Consider the following 16,687-nt stretch of genomic DNA (forward strand, 5'->3'; position numbering starts at 1 on the left):
AGAAATAATTTATTGCACTGTAAGTTACTAGTACTTGTAAGAGCAACAGTTTTTTTTTCCTCTCAAAGAGGCATCTTTGCTTCTGGTTTTACAATATGCAAATTCATTTAGTTAGTTATACAGTACATCAGACCACTGATCCATGAAGAGCCATAGAGGTCAACATTAGAGATGGAGGTATTTGTATACAAATACGAATATCCCCCCACAGGTGGAGAAAATGAGAATCCGGCCCATGAGGCCGGACAGTCCACTCACAATTCTACTGCTGCTGCGACCACCATGGAGCCTTCCAATGGCTCTGGAGGTCGCGTTCGGCAAGCCACTCTTTGACCTAGCAGAGAGGCTTGTTGTCCTGCCTCTCCCAGGAGTGGTGAGCCGAATGCAATCTCTGGAGCCATTGGAAGGCTCCACGGCAGTGGTGGAATTGTAAGTGGACCATCCAACCCCATGGGGCCAGACCCTCATTATCTCCGCCTGTGGAGGGAATATTCCTATACGAATACCTCCATCTCTAGTCAACATCTTAAATTACCTGGTATATCAAGTTATTTTATCTAGTAAGTGCCTTGTAGTATCAGCTAATGAGGTCCTATGCAACACCACTATGTGGTAGTCATACACGGACATTCTGAAGATTGGAGAACCAAGGCTGAGCAATGGCAACATCCTATCTTTTGGGCCCCATCTCCTACTTGGAGAATGCCAGTGACTGAATCAGGGACTTTTTGTGTGCAACCATGCGCTACCATGGAGCTAGAATCTCCTCCCTTCTGCCAATCACCTTTGTGCACTGGTAAGGGACAACAGTTCAGCCACACAAAGACACAAAGCAAAGCAGTCCATAATCATAAAGGAAAGCCTTTGTCAAGCTTTGGTCATTAAAGATTATTTGAGCTTTCTGCCTTTATTCTGTACCATCTTCATCCAACGATTTCCACAAGCATTTTGGGTGCGGACATCCACAAAGAGAAAACTTGACACCCCACCTTGCGTGCACCAGGTCTCCTGTATGCCATGTCCCTGCCTCACAAGTCACATTTGCAGCTCCTGTCCTGAAGTCACTGTCTCTCAAATTGTATTTACTCAAGTGCCAAGAGTGCATTTCCATCCACTGAAGCAAACTCAATTCAGCTTCCAGCTGTGTGGCAAAAAGCATTTAAAAGGCACCCTGGCTAAGACCCAACAACTCATCTTTGTTGCATTGAATTTCTGTCAGCTGCTCTGTGCACTGCAAGCAACATCTCTGCCCAGCTTCTACTTCTTCCTCCAAAATCGCTTCCCCAAAAAGGCCTGGACTCCAAAGAGGGAGGGATACAGTCTGCCTATACTGTTTAATCTCCTGTTAATCCTGGGTTGTTGTTGTTTTTCAAAATTTAGAACAAGCATATAGATCCATACACTTCCCAGTGAAGTGGCTTTTCTTCACATCATTTTCATAAACTATAAGATACACCACGTTTACTATTGCGGGAAAACAGCAGATGTGGATCACCATTGCTCATAAGACTCTTCTTCCACATTCATGCCTCCCTCCTAGAAAAACAAACACAGTGGTGCCTCGCTTAGCGAGCGCACCGTATAACGACAAATCCGTATAGCGATCCCCTTTTTCAGGATCGCTATACGGAGCACCCAATCGCCGCACCTCGCACTGCGACGATTGGGGAGTCCGGCCGCCATTTTGGAGCCGCGTTCGGCGGCTCCAAAATGGGCGCCGGATGATCCGAAATGGCCCCGCGCTGTGTTTTCGCGCCCTCGGCAAGCGAGGGGAGGGCGCGAAAACACGGCGCAGGGCCATTTCGGGTCGCCCGCGGCCGTTTTGAAGCCGCAAAACAGCTGTTTTGCGGCTTCAAAACAGCCGCGGGCAACCCGAAATGGCCCCGCACTGCGTTTTCGCACCCTCCCCTCGCTTGCCAAGGGCACGAAAACGCCGCGCGGGGCCATTTCGGGTCCGTTTTGAAGCTGCAAAACAGCTGTTTTGCGGCTTCAAAATGACCCGAAATGGCCCCACGCGGCGTTTTCGCGCCCTCGGCAAGCGAGGGGAGGGCGCAGAAATGGCTGCCCGGGGCCAGGAAACTTCTCTAAGTGGGAAGTTTAGGGCCGATTTGGAACGCATTAAATGAAGTTTAATGCGTTCCAATGGCTTTTTACTTCCCGCTTAGCGAAGATTTCATATAGCGAAGGTTAATCCGGAACGGATTAACCTCGCTATACGGGGCACGACTGTAGGTGCGAGGAAAGAGAAAACAAGAAATACAAACTCCATCTGCTCAATGAGATCAAATTCACACATGCATGGAGTCTTGGATGAGTTGAAGGGTACATCTAGCCCAGTATGGTGGAGAACTTTTGGCCTTCTTGGTTCTTTGGACTACAACTCCCATACTCCCTTGCTACACTGGGGGAGGGGGGCTGATAACAATTATAGGACACAAGTGCAAATGCCAGGATTGCATGGCCAGAACTGAAGATACTTGATGAACTTGGGCAGGTCACTTCCTTTCCCAGCCTCATAGGGTTGTTGTAAAGAAGTACTGGGGAAGAGAGAAAGGGAAAGCTTAACGTCATAAATAGGTGTACACCAACAGTTTGCAAACGATAGCGGGAAACATCCCTTGTAACTGCCCCATATCTGAAAATAGAAGATGGAGGTTGCAGTAAGTCATAACTGCAAAGAGTTACTGCTTTGTCTGTCCTCCACCAATATGCCTAATAGTTTTTTTTACAGCAAGCTAAGCTAGAAAGCATTACTGCCTCTCGTGGTAATGAATTTAATATTTAAAATATGCACTGTGGGTTACCAGTTGGTTTGGCAACATAACAAAATGTGTAGCCAAGTGGTGGTGGTGGTGGGGGAAACAAGGGTGACTGAAACTGAAAAAAAGGATAATAATCTCACAACTGCAGAGCTGGCAGGGACCCTATGATCACAGAACCCAGCCCTTTCAGGGAGACATAATTGAACTCCCAACCAGATGCCTTAACCACTAAGATATCCAGCAGTTTATAAGAGTGCCTAAACTAGAGAAAACTATTTGTCACAGGTTAAGAGATGGATCGATTCAGTGACTCATTCAGTAACAAAAAAGTGCTCAAAATCCGCTGCAACTAAGGCCAAGTGGGGAGACTGCCCCAAAGCATATGATTATTAATCCACAAAACTTGGGAATCAAGTCATTTGTGGACGTACAGCATCAGACAGTCTTTGAAGAAATACGTGGCCAAGCCCCATTTCAGCCTGTGTTCAGGTTGATAATGTACTTTGTATCAGGAGACTGACAGAGGGAGAGTGATGCTGCTGAGTCTCCTTGATCAACCCATGATTTTTGCTATCATTATCACAGTATTTTTTTTGGGGGGGGGACAGGCTGTGTGGACGTGGGGCCAGGGATGCTGTGATGCACCTACTTAAAGGGTCAAGATAGCAGCGGTGGGCAATAATCCCTTAGCTCCACTGACAAGTTGAGGGGTTTATTTATTTATTTTATTTATTTTATTTATATTCCGCTTATCTGGTCGGTTAAGACCACTCTAGGCGTGGTCTAGGGTTCCCCGTGATTTGACTCTATTCATGCTGCTATCTACCATCTGCATGAAGCTGTTGGATGTGCTCCTTAGGAGATCTGGGGAGACATTAATTGGTATGAAGGCGCAGTCTGGAAGAAAGCTTGGAAAACTTTAATAGTGGCCATATTCGCATGGAGTCATAGCAAAAACAGTGACTTTTACAAGTTTTGACCTGTGTACAAAAGAAGGCTGGTTGAGGCCCAATAACCTGAGACTGCATTCTGCCAAGATGGATGCACTGTGGATAAGCGGTTCACTCAGCAGGGAATTAGGAAAGTCACTTGACCTAGACATGGTTGTACTCCTTCTGAAGGAGCAACTGGGTAGCACCCAGATGTCTGGCTGAATGTATATCACTGTGGTTGGTGCTTGTTACATGTTGAGTTTGGCTGGCTGGTGCCCTGAATAGCTGCCTTCTCCCACATCCAACAACCAGCATCTTAGGAAATGCCTTTAGTTGAGTGATCAGCTATAGAGATAGCAATCTGAGTCTGTACAGCATGCAGAATACATAGACGTTGCTCTGCTTACCTGCTGACATACACTGACATTGATGGCGATAAATTCTGGGCATTTGTTGGAGTGGACAGTAAGCAGGTGCTAAAATGCTGAGTGAGTGACAGCGGGGAGTTGGAAGGCAGCTGTATGTATTGTATAGTGTTTCTCCCTTTCTTTAAAAAATGTATTCTGCTTTGCCACATACTTTTCCTGTACTTCCTAGTCTGACTCGCTGCTTTTTGGTGCAGTACAGGACTCTGAGCCACTGCCAAAGCTGAGACAAGATTTAACTGCTGGATCAGTTGCCTTTTATACTAGGAATGAAAGACGAGAAGAGTTATCATGTCCTTTGCCTCAGACAGCAAAATCTCCTGAGCTGCTTCCCAACAAACACATGGCTACACTAGGAAACCTTAAGAGTTACAGGAGACTTCAAATTTCTTCCCAACTGAACCCATTTAGAAAATCCTGGGCCAATTCCAGCTTACATTTCTTTGTATGGCACTCCATCAATGGATTATCTGAAGACAGTGTCAAATGCTTGCTCCCTTCTTTGCCTTGAGTTTACAGAAACAACATGGATGGCTTGTCCCCATCCATAAGACATAATTCCCACCACCATAGTGCAGACTGTAAACAGGTCAATAGCTGTCAAGGTCATCTTGTTTATAAAAGGAGAAGGAAAAGTACAGCAATCTAAGCCACAACAGTTGTTAACAGCTCCATTCACACACAGCTAAATGTGGAAAAAAATTGCCACCTAACACTTTCAGAATCTACTTACTGTAAATGTACAGTCTGATACCTTTTAGAATGCACCCTACAACACCATCATCTTAGCTTTTTAAGAGATTTCACCCAGGTAATATACCACAATTTTGACATCTTCTAGATATCTTCTTTACAGTCCCTACAGTTTCCAATAAAGGGCCAAATTGAATCTCATGAAAATACAAACAAGCGCATTTGTACCATAATTCATAACCAAGTTAGCAGTTTTGTCAAGGTAGCAAAGCAGTAAACACAACCCTAACCCTAATTATCCATGCCATGAATTATGCGCATTAGAAAAATGATTCTGTCAAAACATGAGTTCGGGATGTTAGCCATGTCAACTAGTATCCACTATTTAGTGTGTTTTATTCTACATCGCCCTTCTTCAAAAGAAACTCTGGGTAGTATTCAAAGTCTTAATACCCCAAATTGCATCCTCACAGTTCTGTAAGTCTTCACTAAGTGAAGTAACTGGCTTCACACTGGGAGATTTATCGCTTTTAGGGTTTGGAGTGTAGCCCTGTTCAGCCATTACTAAATGGTCAGGATAGCATATACAATGAAGGAGAGTTTGCTAGCCCCACCCTTTCTATCATCACTTTAATCACAGGAAGCAACAGCTGAAAAGGAAGAGGCACGTGAGGTACCTCCATGCAGATTCTATCCATGTGAGCCAGAACTGGGCCTATTTTGCCTTCTGGTTCATGTGGGGAGCTTACAGGGATTGAGCAGACTCTCCTCTCCCACGAGTCACTTTCCATGACCAAAGTGCAGACAGAGGAGAGCACAACTGGCATGCAGTAGCAAGTATCTGCACACTTTAATGATGACTGATCAGGATTACTGGGTTTGCTCAGTTCTTATCCAGCATTCTAACCCCAACATCACATTGATTATGACAACTCACTACCTAATAAAACCACCTTTTAATAGTGAATGGCTGAGATCCTATTTGCACTGCTATACAGAAGGTATACTTTTGGGAACAGAATTGCCTCCAGTAAAGATATCTCCAAAGATGTCATCTTCTGCATACTAAATCATGAACTTCAGTGTCCAACACATAACATCTGCGGAGATTTCTTAACTTGAGACAATTCTCTTTCAAAAGTTACACCTGTATGTAGTAGTGCAACAAGATTTTAGCCATTATGTTAAATTGCTTTTCAACCAAGTTAAATGAACCACACAATTATTTGGCTAGGGGTTTCTAGTTGCAGGACCAGCTGAAATACTATTTTTTTCTGATTATCTAAAAGCTATTGCTATATGTGTTTTGATTGACAAACATAAGGGAGAAGGTAGAGAAATATCAACCATTGATGGGGGTCATATGAAAAAGCGATGGTTTCTAACCTGATGGTATGTAAAAACTGGATTTTCCACTTTGCTAAAACAACATACCTCCAATGACTGAAAACATAGCTGGACAATATCAATACTAATATCTCTATCCTCCTCAAAACTTTTTTTTAATTCAGTGTCAGAAATGTCTAGAGGCTGGTGGCTCCCAAACCCCACCCAATAACCTGGAATCTGAAAATCTACAAGTGATGCGATACAGAACCACATTCAATACTGCTCACCACAATATAACCATATTGTAGCACCAACTTGTATATTGCCATTTAAAATAGTCACCTAAACAATTAACCTAAGAATTAACATACCAATATTTGCAAACATGTGTTTTGCAGAGGCACCCTTTTTAAGAAATTAAGACTAGGTCCTTGATGAATGTGTACTCAAGAACAGATCCATATTTATCTCTGTGCATTCTGTGAAACGGATGCATAGCAAGTAACATTTGATGTTTTCTAGTGCCTACAGATTGTGGCATCTCCTTAGTCCACAAAACAGAAGCTGATAGAGCAATTTTATTACAGATGTCAGAAGTTCAATTGTTTTTTTTTAAACTTTGATATGTATAAGAGATTTTAATCAGAGATAGTGAAGACAAAAATGATGTCCTGATTTTAAACGAACAGTGAAATCTGACTTTATTCAATCCATTTTCTTTTATGATCCCACCCATGTCTTTCAATTCAGAAGTTTCTAAAACACCTTTAAGAAAATTTGTCAATAACAGATACTTTCAATTCAGTCTACAGTACCACGGTAAGTGCATCTAGCGGTTAGATATGCAAATGTAAAGTATTATTTGTCTCTGAGAAAACAACCAAAGCCACATAGGAAGGGGGAGTCTTTTGGAGAATTATTCCCAACATGTACTTTCAAAAACAAATAGCATGTTAGCAACCAAACTGAACACCCAAGAATTTGCATCTTACACACTCAACCCCCAGAAGGCTTGCTATATGCTTCACAACATATCACAACAGATGACTTAAAATATATAACCAAGACAGAAATAGGTGTACAGCCACTATTCATATAAAATACTTATGAAACAGCATTCCCACATGACAAGATGTTTTCCAGCTAAGACCGAGAGGCATCAGACATCCCTAGGCATAAAATTCCAAACATTATCAGGTCTCATATCCCCCCCCCCACTATCAACCAGCCAGTTCATAAGAACAATTTCCGGGGTGTGGTGGGGAGTGTATATCTGTTAGCCTGTTAACAGCAAAACCACAAAAATTCTTGTGGTGCCTTATGGACTAGCAAATTGTCTCTGGCATAAATTTTTGCAGAGTATGGCCCTTTCATTCATTGGATGCTGGCTGGGTAGGTAGGTCAGTATTTTAGTGAGTATTCCCCACTGTGCCTGCAGCAAGTAGAGCCAGCCTGTGTGGCCTTAGGCAAGCAGCACTGTCCCAGGATGCCTCCAGAAGGAGGAAATGGTAAAACACTTCTGAGTACTCCAAAACCCTGGAAGAGGTCTACGTATGTTGGAATTGGCTTGATGGCACACAATTGTTATTCTTCTTCATTGGATGCAGGAACTGCCTTAGTTGATATATTAGTTCATGAGTAGGTGGATAGAGAATTGTAAGCAGGAGGAGGGGGCAGAGGGAATTCATCCCTTATCTGTTTTCACCTGTTCTTACTGTACTCATTACCTAGTATCTGGATGTTCCTTGATCTACCCACCCACCCAAACCATACCAATATTCATTGTGGCCTCCCCTCCGCCCCTTACTCATTCCTGAGCAATAGCACTATGTGCACAATTATGAGAATTGTGTTTACCTCACAATTCCATCCAAGTGCAGCAAATGCACAGTGTGCAATCTTTAGCACAGAACTGCCTTCCTTAGATTTAAAAGCGAGAGAGAAAAATATACATTTCCAGATTTCATAGGTTGTCAAGTTAACATTTGTTTTGAAATAGACATGGGCAGAAGAAATGCTGAAAGAGATTTCTAGCCCTTAGGATTCAGAAGCAGAATAAACCCAGATGTAAAATTGCCAAAATTGTGGAGTCAATTATGTCAAAAGAAAGAAAAGATAACATTTCCTCAATTCGTACAATTTATGCAGCTCTCAACAGTTCAGTTTAAGATTACCTGAGAGAGGGATTTTAATTAGAAATAGGGATATTCATATAAGAATACTCCCCCACAGGTGCAGAAAATGAGGGGCCGCCCCCCTGGGGCCAGACCGACCACTCATGATTCTGCCGCTGCCGTGAGCTCCACGGTGCCTTCCTATCGCTCCATTGCCCACAATGGATTAGCCATTCTGCGACCTGACAGAGAGGCTCATCATCTCGCCTTCTGCCAGGACTGGCTAATCTATCACGAGCAACAGAGCGATAGGAAGGCTCTGTGAAGCTCGCAGCAGCAACGCAATTGTAAGTGGTCGGTCTGGCCCCAGGGGGCCAGACCCTTGTTATCGCCGCCTGCGGGGGAATATTTGCATTCGTATACAAACACGAATACCCCCATCTCTAATATTAATTTATAGCAGAGCCTAAAAATCCCCCAACCACCTAGAACAGAGCTATGAATGGAGTCTTCTACCTCTTGGCTCCATCTGCAACAAGAAGGCTGCCCCAGGCGCACACCCAGGCACCTGACAAGGTCATGCGCTTAAATGTGGCTAGGGCCAATTTAATGTCATTACTACCAATATAATTGGCTGCTTTCTAGAACTCTACCTGCACCTTCCTAAGCCCAAGAAATTAAAATGCTGGCTCTGACCTACCAGCACCCATGCCCTTTCTAAGTATCATTCATTTTGTTAGAAATTGCTCACAAGATGTTCCCAGCTGGTTCGTGCCAAGAGGATAACAACACAACGAGAAAAGAAATACTTTTGGATAACTGCTGAGAACATTCCCTATTTTCCTAGCTGCTCAGAAGGGTTTTTTGCAACTTCCTTGGCTCTGAAATGGTTTCCCGTAGGGAGAAGAGTTTGAAATTTAGTAGAGGTGCCCAGCAGAAAAGTAAAAACTCCCACTAAATGCACCACAAGTGAAAATGAAGGCACACCACATCAACTCCAAAAGTGAGAGCCATTCTCTTAATTGCACTGCCGTGACTACCTGCGCAACAGGGAAAGTCACCTCCATGTGCAAGGAAAGCAGTTTCTGAACAGTTATCAGAAGCCAGAGTAATAATTCTTACCTGGAAAGTGTTGTTTGCAGCTGCTTGGTGATTTGTCAGCACACATACCGCTCTCTCCTCATGATTTATGATGTTCTATCCAGCACTGAGCCTTCTATTACTATCCTCATTTATTGCCTGCAGCTGCCACTCTTACTAGTAATTCCACAGTTGGTTTTGCAGGTGAAGTATCAAAAAAGTATTTAGAGCACAGACCTGGAGACATGGTTTTAATCAAACCCAATTGGCCGGCTGCATTAAATGGCCTGAAGGATGTATAGAGTGGAGCAACATAGAGAGACATTAAATGAAACCACTCCCGCCCAGGTAGTGCATCATAAGCCCGGAAAGTGTCCAAGACTCACTTAGGCTAGCCACAATCCCTTGATCTGAAATGGGAAACAAAGCTGGTTTAAATGGTAGGACTCGTCATAAAGTGTACTGAGGAAAAGTCAAATATGCTACATAAATATTGTTCAAGTAAGAAATTCTATTAAAATGTCCATCAAGCAACACTTTATGTATTTCAATGTGCAATTCCCTGCCACTACTACATTTGTCATTGCTCACACATTTAAATATGAGGTACTGTACGATTCTTAATGTCAGAAAATAGCAATTTTGAGGGTCCTAATTCTCTGATGTCTATGTGGAGATCATTGCAGGGCAGAGGGGAAAAATCAAGACATGAAAAACCCACAGATTTACACAACCTTTCCCACTTATCTAGGGACGTGGTGGTGCTGCGGGTTAAACCGCAGAAGCCTTTGTATGCTGCAGGGTCAGAAGACCAGCAGTCGTAAGATTGAATCCTCGCAACAGAGTGAGCTCCCGTCGCTTTGTCCCAGCTCCTGTCAACCTAGCAGTTTGAAAGCATGTAAAAATGTGAGTAGATAAATAGGTACCACCTCGGTGGGAAGGTAAAACGATGTTCCCTAGTCACACTGGCCACCTGACAACGGAAACTGTCTTCGGACAAGCACTGGCTCTACGGCTTGAAAATGAGATGAGCGCCGCCCCATAGAGTCAGACACGACTGGACTGAAAGTGTCAAGGGCAACCTTTACCTTTTACCTTCCCCACTTATCCATGCAACTGTGAAGAGAAACAAGTCTTTCTAGGATAGATCATGGGTTCCCAACCTCGGGCTGTTCTTGGACTAAAGCTCCCAAAAATCCTGGCCAGTACAGCTAGTGGTAAAGACTTCTGGAAGTTTTTGTTCGAGAGCAACTGGGAACCCAAGGTTGGGAATCACTGCTCCAGACGGTCCACTGGCTGAAACAAGGCCGTCAAAAAGCAACTTGAACAAGGCTATTTTTAAAAAAGGCTTAACAGGGAATGGTTCCCAGGGATGACATTTTACTTCAGCTACGCAACTCGGTGTTGCTTCCTTCTTCTGACACAGGAAGTAAAGACCAAAAAAGGAACTGCACCACACTTGAAAAGCAACCAGGTCTCCCCCTCCATGTGGGACAATGTGTCTCTTTGCTCGCCTCCTCCATGCCACACTGATACTTCCTCCTTGGAGAAGGACACTACACAACAGGTTGCAAAAGCCCTGATTCACCATGTAGCGGCAAGCTTTCTCTCACACACACTTTTTGTTTGATGTCTGGCATGCACGATTCCCCTATATATCTATCTGGTGTCTCAGATCAGGAGGAGATACCCTGACCTGTATCCTGTCTGCTCCCAAAAACCGCAATAAGGGAAGGTTCTTTGCTTCAGATGTATTAGCTCAGGAACGTGGGATTTTTTAAAAAGTACTAGCACCAATAAATGGTGGAAAACTCTATCTGCTTCTAGACAAATGAGGAAGATTTACTTCATCTTTCTCCAAGTAGTTTTTAGATTCTAATGTGTGTTCACTTGTTGCCACCAATTTTTAAGGCTTATTGCTATTTTTAAAACTGTTTTAAACAGTATCGCCACTGGTGCGTACACAGTTTCGGAGAGTTACATAGACAAGAAGGTCCCTGCCCCCCTGGGAGCTCAGTGTGTCTAAAGCAGATCCACAGCAAAGGGACAGCATCTCAGAATGAAGGGCAGTAATCCTAGCCCTATGGCTAATTCTTCACAAGCCAACCTTTTATTCCCCAATCAAATACTGAACACCAAAGTTTCATTAGAACATCATGGGGAATTCATTTAAAATGTGTCACATCAAAGCAAAGATCAATCTTCATTAGACAATTAACACACTTATTAGGTTGCAAGTGGAGTGATGATATCGTCACAGGCTAGGCGAAGAACTACAGTAGTCAGATGATAAAGTGGAAAAGAAACAGCCATTGCTTGCAAAGTTATTAAAGGTGACTTCCAAGTTTACATTGCATTTTAACAAGGAGTGTGAGAATGTGGCAAAAACGTGGCGGAAGATGTGACTCAAATTTTATTTTATTTGATCAACTGTTTTCCAAACTTGTACTGTGTGTGTGTGTTTCAAGACAATTTTTACCTTAACTGCCTTCCAACTTGCCACAGTCAAAGCAGCTTTCAGAGACAGTGACACAGTCAGGAAAAGCTACAACGGGTGCTAGAAGTTTAGCATCACAAGGAGGAGCTTGCAATTTTTGCCCCTATCCGACTACAACTTCCAGAACAGCTGGAGATTCTGCCAGTTAAGTAAATGTTGGCAGGGGGATTCTGGGTGTTCCAGTTCAAGCAGAGTTAACCTTTCTAACCTTTTTCTCTAACCTTCTGCTAAATAAAAGCAAAAAAAGTGGAAGCTTCTATGGTTGTGCTAGAAAAGGAAGAACCCACATCTATGCTTACGAATGTAAGAAATGCCTGTAATTTTTCTTGCCTCTGATGAAAAAGGGAATCTCATCACGCTGTCAAAATCAAAAACCAAAAAACCCAGAAACCAACTATCAGCTGCCGGGAAATTCTGTTGCTCCCACACGGGGAAGACCAGTCCTCCTTTTGTCAGTAGCAGCATGGGCAGAAAAACTGCATAAAACTTCATTTTGCAGAAAACTCTTATATGTTAAAACTTTTGTATTTTGTGCAAACATATGGATTTGCACACATCCCAAACACTGCTATGTCTTTTTTTTTTTCTTACACAAACAGCAGGAAAAAATTACTAATTATACCCACTGAAGGTTGGGGAAAATATTTGAAATAGTTCATTCTCACCTGAAGAAATAAAAGTGAAGCTTGACATTTTTAGCAGTGGCCATGTTCCCCCAATGTACAGTACTTTTTCTGTGGTTCAAAGTACCAGTCTTATTTCAGTTTCTTAATTCTTTCACTGAATTTTGATATAATAATGAAAAAATTAAAACAAGCAACAGTGGGTTTACTGCACCATTGGATTATGAAGGTACCCAAACTATGCTGGCAACAGCCCCCTTCATTTTATCTAATTCATATAAGACAGCAGAATTACAGCAGCAGGTCCTTTGTCCACAGGCGCCTCTGAAACATAGCCATGCGCATATAGAACCGCACCTGTAGAAACTCACGCAAGCCATAAAGCTTTCTGTAGTGTCCCCAAACACAAAGTGGCCCGGTTTTAATACTATGATAAATCACAGCTCAGCACTAAGCAGACAAGCCTGCAAAATCCTCAGACTTAATCATTACCTCCTCCTCCAGTATGTGTCAAGGCAATTTCAAAAGCAATCATTTCTGGGTTTCAAATGACCCCAATTGTTTGTTACATCTAACAAACTGGGGTTAACTGAAACTACAGCTTACTGAAACAAGCCAAGATCAAATTATGGGTTCCTGATCCTAAAAACTACACAACGAAAACACAGTGTTGCCCTCCGGACACTATCAAGACTCTAGTCAGCCTAGCCAGCATGTATAGCCAATGGGGAGGAATGCTGGTGGCTGAAGTTCAAAGATTGCTGAAGGACTGTTCTTTCCTTGCTTTTGGTCTAAAAGAACTCTAGCTCCCAGTTCTGAGTTGCAGGGGCAATGACATCACCTGCCACTTTCTTTGAGGCTTTCTGGTTTCCTCTGAGCTTAGCTGCAACCCTTAGAATAGAAAGGAATGCATTTTCCGAAGAACAGTATACCATTAGATAAGAGGTACCTGTCATAAGGCAGCATATTTGAGGGTGGTTATTTGGTCTTGGTCTTGAATGGGCAAATTAAGAGTCATCAGCTTTACAGAATGCCTACTCCTCATTTGTTGACATAAACCAGTCCCAGTTACCTGCATTTTTGGCCCCTCGTGGAGGCTATCATGATAAGTGGCTGCACTTCCAAGTTGACCACCATTCCACTTATTTTACGGTACTACCTCTGTGCCAGGCCATAGGGGCCTGTGCATGTAGGCATGATGCAGGCATGGTAGAGATGCACTCTACAAACTGGTTTCTTGTCTTTCTGTTTCTCCTAGCCTGGGAGGTAGGGCCCTGACCAACAACAGAAGATGTGCCTGTCATCACTGAAACACCTAGGAAGTGTTGTGCTGTTTAGTGCATGTTATCGGAAGAATTGGTGGTGTATGTTGTTTTGAGCCTCAACAAAACAAAGGGATGAGAATTAAAGGACAAGGAGTTCCCTGATGAGAAATGGGCTGGCCAGCCCTTTTTGAGAGTGTATGAATTTCCTTAGCATGAGCTGCTTGCCTGGTTGAAGAGACTGAAAACACAAGTGCATTTGTCATTGCTCTTGTGTTGATTGAAATTAAGGCACCTCAGATTTCTTCTGGTCTCCTGTAATGTTAACTGCTTTGATAAGGCTCTGAATGTAATTGGTTTAAATTATTAACATTTTGATGTTGATTTTTTTTTTTCAGAATTTTTCCCTACTGATCAGATTGGTCACGGAAGGGCCAGTTGGAGAATCATGTACATTTTTCTAGCATATTTCTTACATAAGAGATACCTGTCTCATGCATTAATTTTTCTATGGCCTAAATCCAATTCATAATCATGACTAGAGCAGATCTAGTAAATCAGTGGGATTTGTCCAAGCATTGACTCACCATTTAGCAAGGCTTCTTGGATTTAGGCCTGTATGTCTCTGTTGTGTGCACTTTGATGAACAAGTATGCATATATGATTTGTTTACTTCTATTATGAGCTGCTTTGATCATAATTTGGAAAAGTAGCATATAAAGAACAAAGTGGTAATGATGAAATGAATGTACCCCTCTGTTCATATACACAGTGCATCATATGAAGAAGGCTAACACATCCAAGGTTCTTAGTTTCCAACTATATTTTCCGCTTTAAATTGCAGCTCGGATGGTATTGCTATTTTTGGTTCCATATCTGGAGAGGAGATTCTGTTGTTTTTCTAGCCACTACCAACTTTCTCACAGCCTTACCACTGATTTGGAAAAGGAATTCAACAAGACAGAGAACAATCAACACTCAGTGTTGGATCCCCTTGCATAGAACGTAATATTAGAGGTCTCAGGAAAAGAATAAGTAAACAAAAAGGTCTACTGTCCTTGGACACTAGAAACAGTATAGACAGGAATTTTTTACTAACTAAAAAGTCCTAATTCCTCTTGTTTCCTTACAATCTTGAGCCATCATCATTCTGTCCCACAAATAATAATTTTTAAGATCCATCGTTATAAGACTACTGAAACGCTTCACTTGATAAAGCTCATTTTTAATCACAATGTAACTGCAAAATATTCCATTTCAGCTCAGAACTGTGCTGGTCAATTTCCTTCCACCTCCATAACAACATGTGCTTCTACGTCTTACACAAACAACTTTTTAAAATCAATTTTAGTGATGATGGCAGTGATCTATGCCAGGGAGACAGGAGACATGGGTCATAATTGACCTGCAGACCAACAGGACACTAGTAGAATCAGCAAAAATAACCATAATTAGAGATAGGATATTTGTATTCATAAACGAATACGGATATCCTGGACCTAGGGAGCCAGGATATCTTCTGGCCACTCCGCAGCTGAGCAGGGAGACTCCTCATTCCTCCCCCTGCCTGGCTGGAGTGGCCAGAAGAGTAGGAAGGTGGAGAAGGCTTTGTCAGAGATTGGTGTGATGAGCAGGACGCTGGCTGCCTGAGTTGCACGGCAATACATAAGTGGACGGGTTGATTCAGGGAGACGGGACTGGGGATACAGGCCACCTGGGTCCGGGATATTCTATTTGTTTATGGATGCAAATATCCCATCCCTACATCCCATCCCTAATTCATCACTCCCTTATGTGAGTTTCTGAGACTGGGATGCTCAAGGGCTTGTTCATTTTCAAAGTAGAGCAACATGATCTGCTCCTCCAGATCGGAGGTGTAAATCAGGATGCAGTTAGTTGCCCACTTGAGTTCTTAGTGCAAAAATCATCCCAAAAATCTACATAAAATATTACTTTTGGCTAAGAAAAATATGCTGAAAAGCATATCTTACGAAAAATCATTTTAAAGTTTTAAAATATCAGTTTTCAAATGATTTTTTTAAAAAAGCATTCATTTGTAAATAAGATGGAATAGAGTTATCACTGAATGCTTGAAAAACTGCCACTGACTAGGGACAGACTGATCAATCCATCCTTGGTTAGAACCGTGAAGAAAAAGACACAGGCATAAAAATTAAAGAGAAATATGTTAACCTTGCAGAATACAAACTTAGAAGGAATGGGTCACCCTGACCTGAATGGAAGCAGAGAAACTGACCTCATTTAAGTTAGTTAACCTGTATCTAGGTTGTAGCATTTTAGACTGCAAATGGCGATTCATACGGAAGATGAGGTCCCACTTGCAGTGGTAGAGCTCAGACACTAATTTATTACCTCAGTAAGAACTAGAGTTGTACAATTAGGGAAAAGCATGTGTCAGCTCATCTTCCCAGTTACAGTTGATGCGAGATTTCCATGTCATCTGCCTCACAGAAACTAATGGCAGAGTGTATGTCTTTTTCCTTTGGGACACCTGTTTTATCAGAGATCATGTTCACTGATGCTGTACCTTCTGATTCTGCACCTCTCAATCCTGCCAAGTTCTGAAAGCTTATAGCCTGCAATTATTATTTTTAAGTCAAGAATTTAGAATGGCAATAATGGGGCAAAAAATGTGGTTTTTCTACCTCCCTGACTCCTGTCCTGTGAAGATGATGGCCACAGAGACTGGCGAAACATTAGGAAGAAAAACCTTAAGAACACGGCCAAACTGCCCGGAAAACCCACAACCAATGTAAACTCACTTTTCACAGTGCGAGCAGCCCATGCAGAAACAGCAACCAATGAGGTCTTTTGAGAACATGCAATTCATTCTGTTACATACTTTTCAGGTATAGAAATAACTGAAGGCAGGGAAACATGCATGCACTTAAAACAGATTATTATCTACGTGTTTTACCATGAATACCAACATTGTGTCTGAAGAAAAGA

The 16,687-nt window shown here is 42.5% G+C and overlaps 1 protein-coding gene across 17 annotated transcripts in view; it reads right to left on the reverse strand.

The window, feature by feature from the left end:
• ZMIZ1 (zinc finger MIZ-type containing 1) overlaps positions 1 to 16,687 on the reverse strand; it is a 458,362-nt gene that overhangs the window by 422,336 nt on the left and 19,339 nt on the right. For 2 of the 17 annotated variants that reach the window (XM_078391055.1, XM_020802523.3), the window contains exon 1: positions 9,378 to 10,077. The exons of the other annotated variants lie outside the window; for them this stretch is intronic. The gene's annotated coding sequence lies outside the window, so the exon portion shown is untranslated. Of the gene's footprint in view, positions 1 to 9,377; positions 10,078 to 16,687 lie in introns of those variants that run through there. 17 annotated transcript variants of the gene reach the window in all.

Source organism: Pogona vitticeps, chromosome 3, assembly GCF_051106095.1.
Source record: "Pogona vitticeps strain Pit_001003342236 chromosome 3, PviZW2.1, whole genome shotgun sequence".
Lineage (NCBI taxonomy): Eukaryota > Metazoa > Chordata > Lepidosauria > Squamata > Agamidae > Pogona > Pogona vitticeps.